Genomic DNA, 6246 nt, shown 5'->3' on the forward strand with positions numbered 1-6246 from the left:
GGCCACTATGCAAATAGTTCGCACAGCCCAGGGATGGCTCCTGACAGGGTCTTAATTTCTTTATGGCTAGCTCCTTAAAAGACAGGCAGGGTTAGGGTTAGAGTAATAATTCTAGTTGTTGTGGTTGATTTGGGGAAAGAAGAATTCTGGTTTCTATGTTTTGCTTTGGTGGAGAATATATAGGAAGGAAGGAGAAGGTCAGAGAGAAATGTTGCTTCTCAGCCTACTTATGAGGTCTTCATTTGGGGGGTATCATTTCCTGAATCGCTACAGGATTCAAGGTGGAAGCTTCAGTTCTTTAAACACACACACACACACACACACACACATACCTATAATGCTTCTCAGGAGGCCAAGGGAGGAGGAATGCAAATTGGAGGTCAGCCTGAGGAACTTAGCCAGACCCTATCTTAATAAAAGCCTTAATGTGGCCCCTCTCACCTCCATCAGCACTAGCTGCCCTCACCCCCACCTGCAGCTTGGCTCATCGCACTCACCACATGTGCCTTTCTTCAGGATGGATCTGTTCAGCTCCCTGAGCAGCCAGGGGCAGGCAACCGCCCCGGCTACCAACTCACTCTTCAAAGTACATTCAGGAACCTACTGAGCCACATTAGGACTTTCATGGATTCCAGGCACTTTGGTCTCCATGGCCACTTCCTCCATAAAAACCAATCAATCAACCAAAAGTACACCTGACAGCTGTGTTGGTATAAAGATTGATCTAATACAGGCTGAGTTCATTATTATGTATCCATTAATATTGTGGGGTTCCTTTCCTTCTGATTTTAAAAGAAATTGAAACCAGCTGCACCTAACAGGGAAACTGACCCTGAGAACCTGAGGCAGGAAGGACAGGCCAGTGAAGCTCTCTGACACCCTCTACAGGTCCTGGCAGGAAAATGTTCAAAGCCAAGAAATTAGTAAACCCAGATGGGATCAAGTCATCTTTACAGTAGCAGCTGGTGTCAGATAAGCGATTGTCGTGGTGAAAAACAACCCCGTTAATGAAAGACCCCCGTTTCCCTGTCCAAGGAGAATCACACGAAACACTGGCTGCAAAAGCACGAGGGGGTTTATTGGGACACAGGCGCCTGCGGGTGCCCAGTAGAACCTCAGCCGGAGCTTTGGTGAACTGGCACACCGGGCTTGGGGATACAGAGATTTTTATAGGGTTTGGGACAGGTTTCGCGCGCGCGGGAAGCAACAGGTTTCTTATTGGTTTGTTTAAATCTAGCATATAGGCCACCTAGGGGGTACAGGTCTGCATTCTATTCTTTCTGTTCCTGCTTATCTGTTCCGGTTTATTCATTCATGCCTCAGGATGCGGGTGCTCTGTTCTTCAACCGGTTGTCCGGAAAGCATGCCTGGCGCCTGAACCTGTTTATGGCCTGCCTGATATCTTGGTTTCATATCTTGGCCTTAGGTAACTGGGCTAACTGGGCTAGGGTCTTTCATTCCCCCCTTTTTCTTTATCATGGATAGAATCTTATATCCATTGTCCTGTGTTTTCCCTGAGTCATTCCCAGCATGGCCTCCATTTTAGATTTCACTCGATATTAGACCCCAATTTATCTAACTACACTGACTACCTAACTTTAAATCTGGCTTCATTCCCCCCCTCTAATTTGGGAACTCCTTACTGCTGTGAGGAAGGGGGATGAAGATGATCTCTCTGGCTTCTTCAGGCTGAAAAGGGACGGTGTGGGGCAAGCAGTTTGGAGTCCCCCTTAAAAATATCGGGTCTATCGAGTGGTCCATGCTAACAGTCCAATTGAGAAGTAATAGGCTGGAGGGCCATTCGAGTGATAGGTGGTCTATAAGAGAAACAAGAATTCATTAGTACTGGAACCAGATTGATGCAGCAAGAAATGCCACAGCACAGAAATATGCCAATGAGTATAATGGCCAAGACAAAGATCAACAATGTTTTCTATCAGGCAGTACCAGGAACTAGGAGTTAAGATACTGTTTCCACGACAATGTTGCTGAGGACATGGCTTCTATCTAAGCATGTAAATCTTTAAGGATATTTGTCACATTGCCAGAATTATCAGGGATGTAAACACAACATTTAACTTTTAGGGTTACAGTTGTCCTTCCCTTAAGATATAGTTTAATAATTTGATATCATCTGATCTTGCAAAATCCTTTTACTAGTATGACCTGTGTCTAATAGAGAAATCTTTAATTCTGCAAACATTAAGCCTACCTGCGTTGGTTAGAAATAAAGGCCTTAGACTAAAACTACTCTAGCAGTCCCTTTTGATAGTTATCAGGCATTCCTACCTAAGAGTCTCTTTTGCAGCCTCCAGTCTACTTATTTATGGAAGTTACATTTAACTATTATTATTATTTAAGATGTCCAGGAACAGCTGTGCTTTGGCTTTGACTGTCTTTGCTAAGTGTTTAAGATGAAGCAAGTCAAACTGACTTTGTTTCCATCTATTGTTAATAGTCAGCTGAGTCTCTCCTGGGAGTCCTCGGGAACTTCACAGCAGCTTCTCAGTTCTGCTAGTGCCATTTGCGCTAGGATGGGTCCAGGCCTTGCTTGACCACGTGGCTTCCCTCAGAAGCATCAGGGATGTCTCCCTTTTCTGAGGACCCTCCTCTCCACAGCAAATGCACTGATTGGCTTTCTGTCCTCCACTGGTCTCATTAATCTCCCTGATCAGGAGGTTATGTGGCCTAGAGTTGCAAAGCCCTTTGGAGAAGTCCCCTATCCCTGATTCAGACTGACTCAGAGGGCAAGAGCCAAATATTGGTTTTCTTGGCCCTTTAATTTAACTTTAATTTTAAAACTTAATCTTAAACATCTAGCAAATAAACTTCAACAGCCTTATACTAAGTACTGGGCTTTAGTACCTATCTCTCTATCCTGTAGGTGATAACTCCTTATCTTAAGTTAACCCAGGTTGTGAGTTCTTAAAGCAGTACCTCTTTAAAACATTAACAGGCAATCTTTAGACCATCTAAAAGCAAACTACAAAACAAAACTAACTAGGATAAAAACATATTTAGTTTATGTAATAGCTACCTTGAATTCTGGCAGAGTTATACATTATAATCCCCTGTTTGAGGTCCTGGCAATCGTGACAAAAACCAACTTTTGGACACAACCTTAAATGCACTGAAATCTGGCCTACTTCTTCCATAGTCACTTTCACATGAGATGGGACATAGAGCCTTATCTCAAGTAAGGCGGGGCTCATCATAAGTCTTAAATACTATAGTTCTGAGGCTGATCTTTGCTTTTTAGACAACTACATAAATTGTTGCTCAAATTTATATGAATATTAGCTGACACAATATAATATCACATCTAAAACATGAATTAAAGAAAGGCTGAAAACTTTTAACCTTTTGTAGAAAATAGCAAAGTACTTTTGTGTTTTACAATAAAACCTTTACCCAGATCAGGCTCTTATTGACTTAAAAATACATTTAAATTGTATCTCAGTGTAAAAAGTAACATGGAACTTTACATAACTTATTGATAATAAGTACAGTTATAGAACACAAATGATATAAATAAATTTCCAACATGTTTTTCTTTTAAGCCTAAATTACCATACACTTTTAGAATACCAGCTTGATATAATGCTCTTTTTAAAGCTTCTACCTTATAGACTTGTATACCTGGAAGATATGAACACATTAATGGCACCAATTACATTGATGTTTTTATATTAACCAAGTTTAGCTTTTAAAGAAACAACATAGCACAATTCTCTAAAACAACAGCACTTGTTTAACCAGCTGTTTAATTTCTTTAAGATTGCTTGCTCAAAAACTTACACAGACCTTCTTTATCACTTACTTAAACCCTCTTAATTACTTAATCATATAGACTCTTATCCAGAAACACACTTTCCCTCTTATTAAATCCATACCTAGAACCTTCTAGTTTCTCTTTTTTTATCTGTTAACCTCCTTCTGTTCACATTTTGAAACAATACCTGTAAACCTTTGAATCTAAGCAGATTAGCAGATTATTTCATAGACATCAACATTTTATTAGGGCCTTTTTGAACACCTAGGAAAACTTATAAGCTTAATTTTAAAGACATCTTTACTTTCATCTGTTTACCCAATTTAAATTGAACCATTTGAATCACGTGAATCAAAGATATTTGGATCCATTTTTTTAATTTATATGAGCGCTCCTCATCTGTCAATTGTTATATCACTGCAGGATATATGGACATACACATATACAGACATACAGACATACAACACGTAACACAAGTGTAACACATAACACAGTGGTGGAGGCCTTGCAGCTTCCTCAGGTGAAATCTCATTGCAATGTTAAAAAAAACTCCAGTTGATCAAAAATAGAACTTATCAGAAAAACATTAACTTGTCTGTAGGAACAAAATCATGAGCTCAAAGAAAAAAAATTACAGAATCTAAAAAAGCAAAAGTCCTAAAAAAATTAACCGGCCAGTAATTAGTAAATGCCATACAATTTACTTCTTGGTTTGGTCTAGTTTGAGTTCAGGTAAAAAGACACTTTTACTCTTTTTTTTTTTTTTTTTTCCTTGGGCCTGAGCTCCAAGCTGCTTCTGTTTGCATATCAGCTTAAAGCCCTGGCTGAGGTCTGGAAGGGACTGGGAAAGCCAGAATTCTTGAGCAGAAACTTTATGCCTAAGGCATTTTAACCATAAGTCACAATTTATCTTCCTACACTAGAAAAATTTGCTCACACAAAACTGAAAATAGGATCTTTCTTGATAATATAAAAGCCACCATCAGAAGAAGTTCCTTCAGGATCATTAAGCTACTTTCTTTGTTCTGAAGTTCCTAAAGTAGTATTAAGTTACATTAAATCACCTGGAAAAAAAATCCACACTACCATGTATATCTAAAATTAAGCTTTGAAAATTCCCAAGACTGTTGCTAATAAATGTCATTTCAATGAGCCAGACCAACATTTTAATTCAACACTTTTTCCTAAATCTTATACACTGAGAGAAACAGATACCAAATCATAATCTACTATCCTTGCCCAAATCAATGCACTGTATACCTAGTAAAATCTCCTTAGGCTACCCAGTTCAAAGATTGATAAGAAATAAAACTGAATGATTGGGAGTTACTTGCCAACTTGGAAGTAGAGTTCTTTTAATTTTCTATCCTAAGTATTTAAGTTCTCTGGCATGAATTATCTGAAATCACAAACTAAACAATTACTTAACCCTAACTTTTAACTGCAAGATTATGCAATGCTTCAAACTCATTTAGATACCAGATGAAACATCTTTTAGACACACATTTAGCCTAGATTATCCCCAAGAAACAATCTATAATAACCTTTAAAACAGACCAGACAAGAAAATATCTCTCCAGGTTTTGAACTTCCATTTAATTATGACTCCTATCAGTGGCACCTTAGATTTCCCATGAGTGGACCAGATGTTCTCACATAGGGTCTCAGTGTGACTGACTTTACTGCATTTAGGTGGGGTAATCCTTACAGTGAAGAGAAAAAAATGAGGAAATTTCCCCAAAGCAAAAAACGCTCTGGCAGCTGCTGGGAATTCCTCAGTTTTCCCTTGCACTTACAGGATTGATTAGCTTCTATAGTTTGGTTTGACCTTAGGCACTAGGCATATCTCTTAACCTTCTAGTAAAGTCAGTTTTTAATTTGCCTTAGGTCTTAAAGGGGGAAGGGGTGGAGACAGACAGGACAACAGAAACAAAAACATAAAACACAGAATTCGCAGCGCGTAGTGGATTGCTACTAAAAGCTCAGGCGGATCTCGGATCCGTCAGCTACCAAATACTTCACCAAATACTTTACTACAGGCAATCCACTCAGAACCCAGAAAGGGGCTGGGGACGTCTCCCGACCATGGGGGGTGGACCCGGAGGGTTATTGGTGGCTGGATCTACTTGTTCTTCTTCTTCCTCCGAGGAAACCTGGATGGAATCAGGAGCCGGTACGGGTTGGGGCTGATAGGGTAGGGGTGGGGCTTTGGAAGGAGATCGTGGAGTAGGCTTAGGAGGAGAGAAAGGGGCGACCCAAAGGGGGGGTCAGAGGCCAAATTTTCCCAGGTAACCATGAAGGGTCAGAGTGTCCCTGAGGACCTTGGATGAAAACCTGGGACTTCACCTGTAATATAAGATCAGGTTAAATGTACCTTCCTTTGGCCAACCCACATTGAGTGTTGGCCATTCTGCAGTACAAAGCGTTACCCATTTTTTTTCTTCTTGACTTCTACTGAAAGGTTATCTGCCCGA

The sequence above is a fragment of the Urocitellus parryii genome, chromosome 2 (genome assembly GCF_045843805.1).
Source record: "Urocitellus parryii isolate mUroPar1 chromosome 2, mUroPar1.hap1, whole genome shotgun sequence".
Lineage (NCBI taxonomy): Eukaryota > Metazoa > Chordata > Mammalia > Rodentia > Sciuridae > Urocitellus > Urocitellus parryii.